Below are 15,903 nucleotides of genomic sequence, written 5' to 3' on the forward strand. Positions count from 1 at the left end.
ACACACACACACACACACACACACACACACACGTGGTTGGGAACCTGTGAGTATGTCATCACAAGCACACATCTGGGAAACGTCAGCACTGCCAGATACTGGTCAGATCCTTCTTCACTCATCACTGGCTGCACTTGTTCCCCTCACTTGACCTTGATTACGTAAACAGTTTCATATTGTCTCTGACCCTACACGGGACTCATCTAGACATCAGCAGCCGACGTGCCTCGGACGGAACCCTTCTTACGCATTGTTTCTAGTTCTTTCTGAGTTTCATCCTCCATTCTCCTAATGTCTTCCATTGTCAAATCATTCCACTTGTCAATCCAACAAAAAAGCTGGCGATGAACTTTGTAAATATCCTTTTCTCTTGCTTCTGAATGAAGTTTTCCTTTGCTTTGCAGTCCCCACCACTTGAATTTGATGGTCACCAGCTTGTAGGCACACATCTGAGGACAGTCAGAGTTGTTTGCCAGCTCCTTCTTCCAGTTGGGTCCCAAAGGGCCTCTCTTGGTCTTGACTGACTGGAATAATGCTGGGTCTTCATCAGCTTTGTAGTCTGCTGGTTCAACTTGACTTCGATCTGCAATATCTATGCGGACAATTTCAACAGTTTTCCATGTGTTCGGATCTAAACCGTGTACATTTTCTAATGTTCCCAAGTCTGGTTTGTGCCATGTTTCAATTTTAATGAAGAAATCATCTTTCATATATACACTCGTTACAACTGAGGCATAATGGTTTGTTCTACAGTAGGGGTATGCGTTCCAGGCTTTCTCGTGAAACACCAAGGAGCCCTCCGGAGCAATCATCCTGACGAATGCAGGAACTTTGCTCCTGAACAGAACATGGCAAAACCACACGGAATTCCTTAATCAGCACCATCTTCCCGGAATCCCCTCACAGCTACCGCCACTATCACCACCACCGCCGCCGCTACCGCCCCTCACGGCGCCTCTATACACAGGTTTTTGATCTTGAGAGTCACCATCCTTACTCCGCATTGGTCAAGGGTCAACCTGTATCTCTATTTACAGAGGACATGCTCCTAAAGATAGAAAAACCTCAAATCATCCACACACAAAAATATTAGAGTCCATAGACTCATTCCGTAAAGTTGCAGGGTACCATATATACAAAATCAGTTGTGTTTCTATGCACTAGCAATGAACAATCTGAGAAGGAAATTTAGAAAGCAATTCTATTTACAATGGCACACAACACAGTAAAAGTGTCAGGTGTAAATTCATTCAAGGAGAGCAAGACTTGTTCACTGAAAAGCATAAGAAGCAATGGTTCTGCGAGAGATGAAAGACCAAATGGGGGAAAAAAAACAACTGTATGCATGCATTGGAAGATTTAATATAGTTCATATGGCAATACTACGCAAATAGATCTACAGAGTCAATACAATTCTATCAAAAATTTTTCTTCTGCATTTTCTAAATTCTGTCAATACCTTGTAGTATATTTCCTTTCAGACGTTGTAGTTTTCATCTCTTAAAGATAGAGAGGGTGTTGTTTATATTTTCTAATTCTCGGTTTAACATTTACAACTGATGGAAAACTTATACTAAAAGCTTTCATATCCTTCTCTGGCGGTTCTCACATGTGTCAGCTCTGGATTATTTTCAGATGACGGATCTGGCTCCTGATTAGGGGTCATTTTGCCTGGGAGAGCTCCAGGCCCTGTTCCCTCTACTGCTTTCAAATGATTGCCCCCTGACTTGCTGGCCTTTCCTCCCATGGAGGCCCTGAGCAGGACCTCACTGCAAGCCACACCAGGGACCCTGCACAGCTCTGGTTAGGTGACTTTCCTCAGACCAGCTGGTTTGTCCCACATCACCTTTCCCTTTTATTCCCCAGGAATCCCAATTTGGCTGGTAAAATACCTGGCGCTTTCTATTTTTTAGGTTAAGCAGGCAGTGTGTCTCTTTGCCTGTTCCAGCTCCTAGAGGCCCCTCCTCCATGCTCAGCCCCAGCCCCAGCCCCAGCAGGCAGAGTCCTCCTCACACAGCCTCCTTCTGACCTCTTCTCTGCCTCTTTGTGTTTTAAGACCCCCTTGTCATTGCAGGGCGCCGCCTGGATAATCCAGGATCATCTCCCCATCTCAAGGTCCTTAACATAAGCACCTGTGCAGGGTCCCTTTTGCTGCAGGATGGAACATGTGCACAGGTTCCTGGCATTAGTCTGGGCAGCTCCTAGGGAGGGGGCATTATTCTACCCAGCAGCACACTATTGATCTCAGGTGACAACTAAAGTTGGACGCCCCCTCTCCACCCTCCAATCTTTTCTAATTTAAACATTCCGGGAAAAGTAAACCGCTACCTCAAGGCGCAATCAAGACAAGGCAAATCAGAACCCTAGGGCGCTCCATCCATGACCATAGAATTGCCCAAATCTCTTCAAAGTAGTCTGTTTAGTTTTCCAGACCTGGCTATTTTCCCTCCAAAGGCCGACCTGACTGCAGAAATCCCCTCCAGGGGGAAGCGCCCAGCGGTGGAGGGAGGGCAGGCGGTGGCAGAGTGGGGAGCCTGGGACCCCACTAACCCCCTGCTGAGAACTCTGAGCCTGGTTTAAGGGAGCAGAAGCAGTGGTCCCCTTTGGCCCTGCCCTCAACAGCGGGATCCTTGGGCGCCTCCCCACACGGCCACGAGGGGGCGCGCCGTCCCTGTCCTAGGAGCCCGCCTGGGGAAGAAGCAGGCCCTGGGATGTGTTCAGCGTGTGGAGTGTTGTGGGCTGGTGTCAGCCCGAGGGCCCAGGGGTTGCGGACTTTTGGTCCTCCCCTCCCCCCCGCAGTGTCCAGGCCTGGGGGAGGCTGTGGGGACTGGTTTGAACTGTACAGGTGCAGCCATGGCACTCGGTGTCCTCCAACCAGGGTCCGAAGAGAAAGAGAGAGAGAGCTAGAGAGAGCAAGAGACAGAGTTGTATCTGCTCTTCGTGGGCTGTTGGAAAGTCCTCCCTCATGTTTCTCTCTGGCTGGCACAGCCTTCCCTGGGCTGGGGGGGGGGGGTTGTGTAGGGTTTTGGGGGCCATAGCTGCAGGGAGAGGAAAGAGTGGTAACCAATTCAGGAGACAGAGGAGACTGGGCAGGTGAGGAAGGAAGCCAGGGCAAGGGAAGGGCGAAGGGGAAGGGGGACTGGAGGAGGAGAAGGAGGAACACCAGTACTGAAATCCAAGTTGGGAGGGGAGCTGGGGGGCCGGGAGATGGGGTGGGGTTGGGGACTGAGGCGAAGCCCTTGACTTCAGGGACTGGGCTTGTCTGATGCAAACCAGGCAACACGGCGGTGGGGTTCTGCAACTTAGAATTCGCGGGGCTGAGGAGGTAGCAGCGCTGTTGCGTCCATCCTATTCGGAAGCGTCGTGTGGAGGGTGAGGATGCTTGCGACAGGAGTGGGTGCCGAGGGTGTTGGGGTGCGCCTAGGCGAGTGAGCCTGTGTGTCCGGTGGAAGGCGGGTGAGACTGGTGTGGGGCGGAGGCGGAGCGAGTCACACTTACCCGGCAGGGGAGACGCCGGGATCAAGCAGGTGGTTTTCCCAGGGGAGGCCCTTCCATCATACCAGGGACATGCTGACCCCCGCGATTTCCCCGAGTATGGACAACTCCTCTGCATTATTTGTGGCAGTGGCAGTGGGGGGCTGCTTTTGCTCTTTCACCTGTTGTTGGTTGTTTAAGAATAGCCTTTGTTTTCTTATTCATTTTTCTGTTTGTTTGTTTTGTCTTTTCCATGACTTTGGCTGATGACATGGGCTGAAGAGGAAGCTCACTCAGGGGACACCAGGACCCTGAAGAAAACACCTCTGCTTTTAAGGGCTGCTTTCTTGAGAATCTGGGTTTGGCTGTTTCTCAATCAAAAGCATGCAGGACAGTTTCTGTCCACTGGTCATACATCCCACCTTGGCTGTCGGGGTTTTTTCTGTTTTTCGCAGAGCAATTTCTCTGCTTATATTTCCGTATGTGGTTTGCAGTCCCTGATCCAGCAAAGGTGCTTTCTTTTCATTCCCCAGGGAACAGGGGTTTGCATCCCTTCTCCTTCCTCCCTCCCCTCCCCACCTATCCCCCCAGGCACCCTGCAAAGCCTCACCCAATCCCCAGACTCCGTATCCTTGATTAGGCCACTTGGTAGCCTACCTAGTATAGCCTTGCTCCAGAGGACCCTTCCGAGACTAGAGAGGGTCCGGCTTGATGTACTGTTTATTTATTGTAAGTTTATTTGTTGAAGTAATCCCTACACCCAAAGTAGGGATAGGGCTCATGAAGCCAGATGGAGACTCCCCTGCTCTCCTGACTGAGCCAGCCAGATGCCCCCTGACAGGCTTTTAAAGAGGCACCTCTGTCTACTCACAAAGAACCCGCTGGGTTTGGCACCACAGACCTTTCCCAAACAGCAGGTTAGCTCTAGGACAAAGGGCCGTGGGCCTTCTGCAGCTCTTGGGCTCAAGCCAAAACTGTCCCTACTGATGTACCTGCATTGCTTTGTCAAACTGAGCTTGAAGGGGTTTCTGGCTTCAGGCTTTCACCAGAGCTGGTGTTTTTTTCTCTACTCCCTAAAGGCCTCTATTCAGAATCTACAACTGAGGGTCTTCCAACTTTGATTTTCACTTAGGGGAGCCACACCAACTGGGACTCAGCAACGGGTTACTCTTCTGCCAGAAACAATTAAACAAAAGAGCAACAGCGTCACACAAGATGCGCGAAGTGGAGATTTCCAAGATCCTGGGCATCAGGCAAAGGGGACAGCCATCCCGGACACATGGCAACACAATGGTGAGCAGAGCCCTAGAGCTGCTCAGAGGTACTGGCTCTAGAGAGTTTCCAAGCAAGGCACTGGGGGGAGGGGAACTTGAATAGGAGCCCCATGGAGCTCCTGGAATTGAGGACACTGATCTGAGAGAACCCAGGACTGAGTCTCAGGGAGGACAGAGCTGCAGGAAGTCACCTAGCCAGAGCTGTGGAGGGGCCCTGGGGAGGCATGGACAGCAAGTCAGGGGGTAATCCTTTGCACAGGGCCTGGTGCTCACAGGGTGCTGGGAATAGTGCCTGTGTCCAACAGATAGACTAAGCAAAAGTAACCCTCTTAATTTGTGACGAATAGGGTGGAAGACAGGGGGAGGGCTTGCTACAGTACCTGGAACTCATGGTGAGTCCTCCACGGAGCCCTGCTCTGGGCCACTGAACTATGCATTGAAGCAACAGCAGAAATGTTTCCAAGTAACTTCAGTGCATCCCTGAACAAAGCTCAATATTATAGAAAACACAAAAATATCCAGCAAACAGCAAGGTAACATTCACAGTGTCTGGCGTTCCATCCAACAGTTTGAGGTATGCAGACAAAGGGGGGAAATGAGCCCTCCTGAAGAGATGGATCACTCATCTGAAAATGACCCAGAGCTGACAGCAAGATGGGAATCACCAGAGCACAAGAAAGCATTTGTTCTAACTGCATCCCATTGGTGAAAACATTCAGCAGATACATGGAAAATGTTAAAAAAAAAAAAAAAGGACCCAATCTCACATGAAGAGATGAAAACCACAATGTCTGAAAGGAAATGTACTGCAAGGGGCTGATGGTGATTAGGGAAGGCAGAAGAAAAACGTTCAATAGGAATCCAAAAGAATCTGCAGATCCTGCTGTTGCCTTCTGAACCACCTTAACCATTCCAATCCATGAACACAGGATGTCTTTCCACTTGTTGAGGTCTTCCTTAATCTCTTGCAGCAATATTGTGTAGTTTTCAGTGTACAGGTTTTGTGCCTCCTTGACTCAATTATTCTTCGATACCATTCGGGTGGGTGCTGTTGTCCATGGAATCGTTTTCTTAATTGACTTTCCCGGTGTCCATTCCTAGGTTATAGAAACACCTGATTTGTCTGCCTTGTACGCTGCAACTCTGCTGAAATAGGTTATGGACTCTAATAGTCGTGGTTTCTGTGTGTGTGTATTTGGTATTTTTCTGTATACAGGAGTATGTCATTTGCAAATCCAGATACAAATTGTCCCTTGAAGAACCTGGGGGTTAGGGGTACAGAGTCCCACAATTGAAAATCTTTGTATAACATTTGAGTCCCAGAAAACATAGCTACTAATAGCCTACTGAAGTCTTACAGATAACAAAAACGGTTGATTAATACATATTTTGTGGGTTACTTGAATTATGTACTTTATTCTTTTGATACAGTGAGTTAGAGTGAAAATATCATTGAGAAAATCATAAGGAAGAGAAAATGTATTTCTACATTTGTACTAGACTGTATTTGTAAAAAAAAAAAAAAAATAATCAACCCATGAGTGGACCGACATTGTTCACTAAAATTCAAAGCCATGTTGTTCCCCAGTCAACTATAGTTTTATTGCTTCGTTTTCAAATGTTTTCCCCTCACCTTCAGGTTTTTAAACAATTGAGTCATAACTGATTCCCCATGTGAGATCAGTTTCACATGGCAACACAGGGATTGGACGACTCTATAAATTATGTTAGGCTGATTACTAGTGTAGCTACCCTCTTTCACCTCGCAGAGCTGTTACTGCACCACCGACTACATAATATGAGATCTGTCCTCTAACATTGTTTTTAAATCTTCACTGTGGATGATGTTTTGACAGAGTATAGGTTTCTATGCCCTCCCCTCCCCCCACCACTACCATGGGCCGCCTTTGGACTTTCCAGAGAGGAGCAGTGACATGTAGGAAGTCCCTATTTTAGGCCACTGCAGCCCCTGATCTTGGACCAGGATGCTCAGCCAGGGCCAGGGAAATATGGATTAGCAGGAACCCTTCTTTGCAAGCCCAGCTCCAATGTGAAGGACCAGAGTGCCTCTTCTAGCCTCCTGCAGGGATGGCTCAGCACCCAGGAGCTGGCCCTACATAGAGGGCCAGAAAAGGGCAGATTCCCCTAAACGCAGACCAAGTGTTCCATTTCGACTCAGAAGAAGGTGAATAGCAGCACAGGTTCTTTTCCCTATGCTGAGCTTCCACGGGGGGAGCCTCAGTGCCACTGCAGGAGGGAGCATCAAAGGGAACCTTTGGATGTTAACCTAAAGCTTAGTGCTTAGAGCCCACCCAGGGGACCAAACCTACCTAAGATCCATCCAGATCTTGCCAGCAGCTTCCATGGGTCCTGCAGCCTTCACTTCCTCTAGGAATCTCCAGCCAGCTGGTGCCCTATCTTTGCTTGCTTCCCCCTGGTGTCCTTGGGCCACCTGAAGGTCTCTTCCCTTAAGTAGTCTGCCGCCTGGTGGATTCCAGGGGAACTGCCAGGGCCTGAGGCTGAAGGCACAGGCACTGAACCCCTGACTCCAGCTGGGAGGTCAGAAACCAGGCTCTGAGCCACCACCTGCTGGGACTCCAGGATGTGGCCCCTCACCAGGCAGTGTTTGCCTGGGGACCCCAGGACCCACTGATGTGCGAGGGTCGCCTTCTTTCTTTTTTTTTAGGTGAAATTGACATACAATAAATTTCACCCATTGTCAACAATGACAGAGTTGTTCAGCTAGTGCCCTAGTTTGTTTCAGAGGCTTCCTTCACCTTCCCACACTCCCTCCAGCCCCTCTGCAGACAGTCTCCGCTCCCTCCTCCAGCCCCAAGCAGCACTGATTTGCTTTCTGTCTCTGTGCATTGCTCCTTTCTGCACATTTTACATAAGCCGAATGAGACAGTCTGTAGTTCTTGGTGACTGGCTTCTTTCACTTAGCATCCTTTTGAGGTTCCTCCATGCTGTAGCTTGGATCAGATTTCTGTGCCTTTTGTTGCGGAATAGATGCCATGGTACACATAGGAAACATTTGGTTTGTCCATTCACCAGCCGATGGCCCTTTGTGTTGCTGTCAGTTTTTGCCCATTGTGAATAACGCTGCCCGGAACATTTCTGACCGAGACTTGAGCGGACATATGTTTTTATTCTCTCAGATAGATTCCTAGTTGTGGAATGGCTGGGTCCTATGGCAAGCTTGTGCTGAACTCTTAAGAACTCTCAAAGTGGCTTCTGCAGGAGCTGTTATATTTTACGTTGCGACCAGCAATATAGGAGGGTCCAGTTTCTGCTCATCCTCAGCAACACTTGGTATCGTCTTTGGGACGTAAGCGCACTAGTTGGTGTAAAATGGTACCTGGTTTTCCTTGCATTTCTTTGAGAACTAATAACATATTACTAATAACATTGATTACCTTTTTATGTGTCTCCTTTGGTACATGTGTATTCGACTCTTATACTGGCTTAAACGAGTGTGTTGCTTCTGCCCATTGAGTGAGTTCAAAGTCCTCTTGTCTCTCGTGAACGTGAGTCCCCATTGGGTATTTAATCTACAAATATTTTCTCCTAATCAGTGGCTTCTCTGTTCCTTTTCTCAGTGGCAATGTTTGATGCAAAAAACTTCTTCATCTTCAATTTTCTCTTACGTATCGTGCTCTTGCCGTAGTGACTTAGAACTCTTTGCTTACTGTGAATTCCTGACCATTTTCTCCCATGTAGTCCTCTTGCACAATAGTTTTGGCTCTTATACTTAGATCTGTGACCATTTTGAGCTCATTGCTGTGTAAGTTGTGATTTCCAGCAACAGCTGTGGGGGAGCTTTGTCCTGACAGGTTTAGGAGAGCCTAGGGGACACTTGTGTTTCAGAGTTAGTCTCCCCTGGCCAGGAATGGAGATTTCACCCTGCTGCACCTGTTAGTGAAAGGCTGAGTGCCTTTGGGGAGGGGAGATACATGGGGCTGTGGTCATATACGGCATGTACTCCCCGTTCTCTGGGACTGGGTACAAAGGAGCTCCAGGAGCCCCAGGGCAGTCCTGCTCACAGGTGCCTTTAGAGGCAGAAACACACTGAGAGCAGGAGAGCATAACACAGAAAAGACCCCAGGGATCCCAGCGGATCTGGGTTGGGATCCTAGAGGGTCTTCTATGGATGGGCACATTTTCCATGTATATGCCCTTCTATGGGTGGGTGGGAAAGAGGACTCGCACACAGCCGGAACTCAGGAAACATGCCCAGAAGGAGTGGAGCGGATTGAAGGCATGTCCCACAGTTTGCAGTATTTTTCCAACATGAAAATCATGGTATTTGCCTGCATCAAAGGTGCTGGGGGGACACATGCTGCCTCGGTCAGTAGAGCGTGCAACTTTCATTTCAGGGTCATGCATTAGAGTCCCACGTAGGTGATGGAGCCTAGCTGAAATTAAAAAATAATAATAATAAATAGAAAACGAAGAGGTGCATGCTTCAGGAATCAGAATTACTCCCCCTAAGGTAAGGAGGGGGCATCTACCTTGGTCCTTGCAGTTCAAGAGCCATTCTGAGCACTACAGAATCCTAAATGTAGATTAACCTAGAGAACCTACACTTTTAATATTTGTTGGGTTTCCCCTGTGTGGTTAGAGGTCCACTGGCAGACAAAAGTTGACATGCTGAGCACAGAAGCGGACCAAGAAACAGACTATTACCTGGATGCACCACATTATTCTCCGTCCTCACTGCAGTCTCCCTGGAAATGGGAATGGGCAATCGAAATGCCTGGTATTCAACACAGGTTAAGAAAAAATGGAAAGTTTGGGTTAACAGTTTAAATTATTGTGTCCTCAGATTGACTTTGATGGCAAGTGGGGACTCTGTTGCACGTCTTCTAGGTTCTGCAGGTGGAAATGAGGGGCTAAGGGACAAACTAATTATACAACTCAGAATAACTTTGGTAACTTAGTATCTTCACACTTGACACAGTTTTCTTTCATTTTGTCTGATCCCATAGTCTCATGCTTGAGTCTAAACACATTTGTACAAGGAAGGTGATATCAATACCACACCTAAAATCTGTACCGCTAAATGTTGTAGTGCTTATTCCTAATGGTACTTTAGGCTTGTTTCTAACTGCCTGTAGCTACGTTTCGGCTGACTCTCAAGGCAGCCCATTCTAACCATGTGTGCACTTCTCTTTGGCCCCACCACCAGGTGAAGCAGTGCATCTGAGCTGTCTCCATCGCTGGGGGAAGGATGTAGGTCAGATAGGTAATAAAGAGAAAGGGGGACTGGGGTGCAGCAAAAAGAAAGCATGCTTATGTGTGGGTTGATTCCAGAGAGGACCATTGCATTGCTTTTTAAAATTTTTTAATTTACTTATTTGAGAGAGAGTACTTGAGATATCAGGAGCGGTGGTGGGGGTAGTGGAAGAGGAACAGAGAGAAGCTGACTCACCACTGAGCAGGGAGCTGGACATACGGGCTTATCCCAGGACCCTGGGATTCTGACCTGAGCCAAAGACTGACACTTAAACAACTGAGCCACCCAGGTGCGCTTTAAAATAATTTTTAAACTAATCTGGTCCACTTAACATAGGCATTGTATTAGTTTCACATAAGGTCATGGTATTTATTTTGTATTTCTTTTTTAAATATTATTTATTTATTTAGAGCAGGGGTGATGGGCAGACGGAGAGGAAGAAAGAATCCCAAGCTGACTCTGCACTGAGCATGAAGACTAAACTGGGGCTCAATCGCATGACCCTGAGATCATGACCTGAGCTGAAATCAAGAGTCAGACGCTGAACCGAGAGAGCCACCTTGGTATTTCTAAGAATGATATGTTTACCTTTCTCTCTGAAATAGGCACTGAGTAATGAGCAAGGCGGAGAGAAACCATAGTACCCATAGGCGCCAAGGTCAGATTGCCCAAAATGTACCACAATGGCATATTTGGGGGAAACAGAATGCCACAACGACCACTGGTGCATGTTCATTCAGACTCCAAGATCTCTGAGAAAACTCGAGATTGCAGGGTTAAAAATAACCTGAAAGGATCAGAGTGAAATGCCCTTGGGATGTGTGTGGTCTGATCTAAAGTACACAGCAGAAGATGTTTTGTAGATAGGAAGCCAGCTGTAAACAGCACACTGTGCATTCCCTTTTTTGTTTTCTTATCCTGTGTTAAAGACCGAGTACAATGCTGTTTACAATTAATTGATCACAGCCAGTTGCAGATTTCTTTATTCCTTCTCCACTGCCATTGCTTCACTTGACTAACCCTGTGTACGTGGAAGATGCGCCTTACTAAGCCCCTGCTGTAAATCATTATAGTACTATATCACTGTAGAAGGTATATTAGATTATGGAAAATAAACCTCAGGACCTCGGGCTGTTTGCTTGGGGTCCCCTTTGCCTCGCTATACTGTCGTCTCTTTTTCTTTTTTTAAAAGATTTTATTTATTTATTTGAGAGAGAGAATGAGATAGAGAGAGAGTGAGCATGAGGGGGGGAGGGTCAGAGGGAGAAGCAGACTCCCTGCTGAGCAGGGAGCCCGATGCGGGACTCGATCCCTGGAATCCAGGATCATGACCTGAGCGGAAGGCAGCCGCTTAACCAACTGAGCCACCCAGGCGCCGCGGTAGTCTCTTTTTCTCAGTTCCTTCGCCACCCCAGGTCCCCGACTCTCTGAGGTCGACAATATTGATTATTTTGAATTGAAGCTACCCAAAAAGAAACTGGTACCAGGACACTCAAACCCTCCTCTGTCTCCCTGAAAGCAGGAAACCAATCTCCCATATGAAAAAGGCACCCCCTGTACTAAGAAGTAAAAAGACATCCTTCTCACCAGGGTTTCTAAATTCGGTCTAGACACTCTCTAAATTAAAACTCCCCCAAATCCCTGAGAAATGTATTTTCTCCTTGTCTAAAATGCATAAAAACTGTCTGCCTTAATACTTTATATTTCTTTAAGGGTCTCCATTTCAATATCCGTTCTCCATGCGTATTCAATGTCTCAGTGAAACTTAATTCTTACTTAAGCTGGGAGACCAGGACAGGTAACAGAGGAACTTCTCCTTCCCTGCATACCTTTTTTGTGATCCTAATATCTTAGCCAATGATTTGTAAAGGAAAGAAGTAACAGAATTATATACCTGGGAAAAAGATTTGTCCCCAGGAAGGAATTTCTGGTATTTTTAACAGTGGAAATATCTACATTTGATCCAAAGTCTCCTAAAAAGTATTTATTTTTAAGTTGAACTTCTAATTTAAGTGTCCCCTGAAATTCAGATGTGCCTTCCCAGAGGGTACGTTAGGAGACTCCACAGGGAAGCTCGCAGCCAAGTCCTGTGTGGGGGCCGTGCTGCCATCAAGTGCTGAAGGAGTTTGGGAAAATCTCTTCATCTCTCTGCGCTCAGCTTCCTCATGTGTAAGATAAGGTTGTTATTCAAATTCTCCACGGTCCCTTCCTGCTCAGTTTCTGTGAATGCACAAGGGTCTGCGGTGCCTTTGAAGCAGCCCTGGGGACTGCAGCTGAGACCTGACTTGGTCCCTTCACTGTGTGTCTCTTGCAGGAGCCTGAGCTGAGCCCACACTGAAAACAGAGAACAGAGGGAGCATTTGGGAGACAGAAAATCAGCAGGTTTGGAGGATGAGAATAACGCAAAGAAGGACAAGGCAATGGTGGAGCAGGTGGTTGCCCAAAGGAGGTAAGAAGAAGGACAAGTTGGGTCCAGAAAAATCAGGGGAAACTGAGGAATGCATACAGCGGCATCCAACTCTGCAAGGAGCAGCCTGAGCTGAGCAAGGAGAACGAGGAGAGTAACTTCGTCCACGGTGAACCTGTGCACCTCCCGAGGAGCCCCACAGAATGGATCGGGGTTGGTTTGTACTGCAGAGAAGCACCAGTTCCAAGAGGAGGAGGAGGAGGAGGGGCACCTGGGTGGCTACATCTTTAAGCGTCTGCCTTCAGCTCAGGTCATAATCTAAGGGTCCTGGGATCGAGCCCCGCATGGGGCTCTCTGCTCGGCGGGAAGCCTGCTTCTCCCTCTCCCGCTCCCCCTGCTTGTGTTCCCTCTCTCGCTATGTCTCTCTCTGTCAAATAAATAAAGAAAATCTTAAAAAAAAAAAGAGGTGGACGATGTGACCATGAGGTTCTGCCCCAGACCCCTAGCTTTGACCTTGGAGCTCCCTCACGGTCGATGTTCTCCAAGTAAGTGTGGGCTTAGAGGGATCAGTTATGTTTGGATAAAGGTTGGACTTGTCCATTCTTACCACAAAGAGTTCTACCCTAAGGTCAGGAAGGGCCAGGTTAGGAGACCCTTGCCTCTGAGGCAGTGATACCAATTATATTCTTCTGAATTTATGGTTGTCAAAGACTTTACACACCTTTGTCTTGACCGTGTGTTGAGTGTTTCATTTTCCTTAGTCTCTGTTATGAACTTGGAATTCTGACATCAATAAGATTTCACAGAGGAGGTCAAAGCAGTGAGAGGAAGAATGCAAACAAAATCTTGTAGCTCAGCGCCCCTGGGTGGCTCAGTTCATCGAGAGCCTGCCTTCAGCTCAGGTCATGATCCCAGGCTCCAGGGATCAAGCCCCATTGAGGGGGGTGGCTCCCTGCTCAGCAGTGGAGTCTGCTTCCCCCTGTCCCTTCCCCAGCTGTTCTCTATCTTTCTCTCTGTCTCTCTCTCACTCTTGCTTTCTCCCTCACACTGTCTCTCAAATAAATATATAAAATCATTTTAAAAACTGTTGTAGCTGTCCTAACCTGGGGTATGGTGGCAGTGCAGAGGATGGAGGGGGGAGGGGGCTAGGCCGAAGACATCTCTTCCTACTGAGAGAACCATTGAGAGGAATCCAAGAGGACAGTCCCTCTTCACCAGAGCTCACCACAGGGGAGTGTCATGGGGCATTGAGAGTGTAGGGCAGGCTCCTCTGGAAGGAAGGGTATTTGTTGCCTCCTGGAAGAAAGCAGAGAGCATTCGTGCATGTATTTGGGACAGGAATGTAGTTGAGATTAGAAATTTGCCACCCCCTTTATCAGATCCATGAAGGAATGTCTCTGAGAGCTTCCTCAGTGCTTGGTTTGGTCCTAGGAGTCATGAGTACAGAGATGAGTAAAACATTATCCCAATTGTCGTGGGGCTCTCAGTCTAGTTACCAGAAGTCATGAAAAGTGTAGTGGTGGTGGATTCCTTGGAGGAAGTGGCCAGTGCTGCCTGGGGATGGCCTGGTCTCCCTCCGTGTTTTCCAACAGCTGGATGACCTGTCCTGACCCAGGGACCCTGGGCCTCAACTCAATTTCAGCCTCTCAGGACACAGCCAACACCTAGGTTCCATGTAAACCCAAAGCAGTCAACACTATGAAGGTCTGCAGAGGAAACTGCTGGTATCAGTAGCTCCCCACTTTGTCTTTGCCAACTGGAAAATAGAGGCGAGTTCATTAAGTCTTGTAGGGTCATCCTTGCCCTAATGATCAGGGATTAGTCTTTCTCTCTGTTAAGTGAAATACTTTCTAGCTTCAGTATTCTCTCTCCACTTAAAAACTTTGGAACTATTGGCTAAAGTATAGATCAAGTAGCTACAGTGAAAAAGGGGTAAAGCAACTTCCAAGCTGCAGTGAGAATGTGCAGAAACTCTTATACTGAATAATAATCGGACAAATCACTTTTAAATTGCACAAAAGGTTTATACAGTAATTCTGGAATAGACAATGTAAGTCTGTCGCTTTCTCCTTCTTCTTAACATTGCTTTGATAATTTAAGATCATTTCCATTTCCATATAAACATTTGGATCAGCTTAGAAATACTTACTAAAATGTCTGCTAGAAGGTTGATTGGCATTGTATTAGATCTTTTGATCAATTTGGGAAGAATTGTCCTCTAACCATAATGAGTCTTCCAATCCACCACAAATTTTATCTCCCCATGTATTTAGTTCTTTAATTTCTGGAAGTAGTGCTCTGCAGTTTTCAGTGTAATGTTCTGACACATATTGTGTCTGATAAGACAATGCAATAGGAAAACTGGTCAAAAGACTTGAAGAAGAAATGCTTCACAAAAGAAGATACACAAATGGCCAAAAAGCACTTGAAAAGATGCTCCACTTGAAACCATTGAAAAGCATGAAGTTGAACATAAATCAAAAGGGATTCACTAATGTCTCTGCAAGGCTCCATCTTAAACTAAGTAACCTTTTCCTTCTCTTCTGCAAACCTCTGCTCCTCCCTTCTAAGCCTTTTGTTTCAGGAGCCTGGTACCACCCTAAAGACAGGATGAGGGAGGCTGGCAGCATGCACACAATTTCTGTCAAAATAAAACACCCCCCCGCCCCTTCCTTCAGGGGGAGGGGACTTACAGTTTTTGAGGGCCTTGGCCTGTTCTAGCCCCCTGTGCCCCGAAAAGCAATAAAGCTATTGTTCCTCAATATTCCAAACTCTGTCTTCGTCTTATATTTTGGCTCTGAAGCACAGAGGTCAGTTTTCGACGGTACACTCAGCCATTGGGAAGATAAATTAATACTACAGTGAGTTACCATTACACAACCATCCCCGTGGCTAAAATTACGAAGACCGAAAACATATGTGGTGAGGATGTAAAGTAACTAGACGTTTCATACACTTGTGCGAATGAAAAATGGTCCAACCACCGAGAAAAGCTGAACCACAGATAAACATTTACCAATCACGTGAACGGCCATTCCTCTCCTAAGGATTTACACAATATGGCCACACAGCAAACTGCACATGAATATTCATCATAGCTTTATTCCCCATGGCCAAACCCAGGAAACTGCATAGATGGCCATAAATAGGTGAATGTACAGACCAAATATATCCATACAGAGGAATACTCCTTAGCAATGAAAAATTCTGAACTGGTGATCCATTAGTAATATGGATAGATATAAGAATCCTTAGGCTGCACGGAGGAATGTAGGCATAAAAGAGTTCCATTTCCATAACGTGGTTAAAAATCAAGCCGTCTTTGATGCCAGTGGTTGCCTGGGGCTGAGGGTGAAGGCAGTGAGAGACTTCAATGGATCCACCCAAGGGAAGCTGTGAGGTAGAAGAAATGCCCTGTGTCCTGAATGGAGCAGTAGTTTCAATTGTATGTACATCTGTGAAAATGCATTTAGTTGTACAGTTTATCTTTTTTAATTTTTATTTGTTGAGAA

General features: G+C 46.9%; 1 non-coding gene across 1 annotated transcript; it reads left to right on the forward strand.

The window, feature by feature from the left end:
* Positions 1-3,490: 3,490 nt before the first annotated feature.
* Positions 3,491-3,653, forward strand: LOC148161943 (U1 spliceosomal RNA). The gene has a single exon (XR_015767232.1). It is a non-coding gene; the product is annotated as a U1 spliceosomal RNA (small nuclear RNA).
* Positions 3,654-15,903: the final 12,250 nt, after the last annotated feature.

This window comes from Eumetopias jubatus, unplaced genomic scaffold, assembly GCF_037043125.1.
Source record: "Eumetopias jubatus isolate StellerSeaLion01/CBP00866 unplaced genomic scaffold, mEumJub1_p1.0 scaffold_32, whole genome shotgun sequence".
Classification (NCBI taxonomy): Eukaryota; Metazoa; Chordata; class Mammalia; order Carnivora; family Otariidae; genus Eumetopias; species Eumetopias jubatus.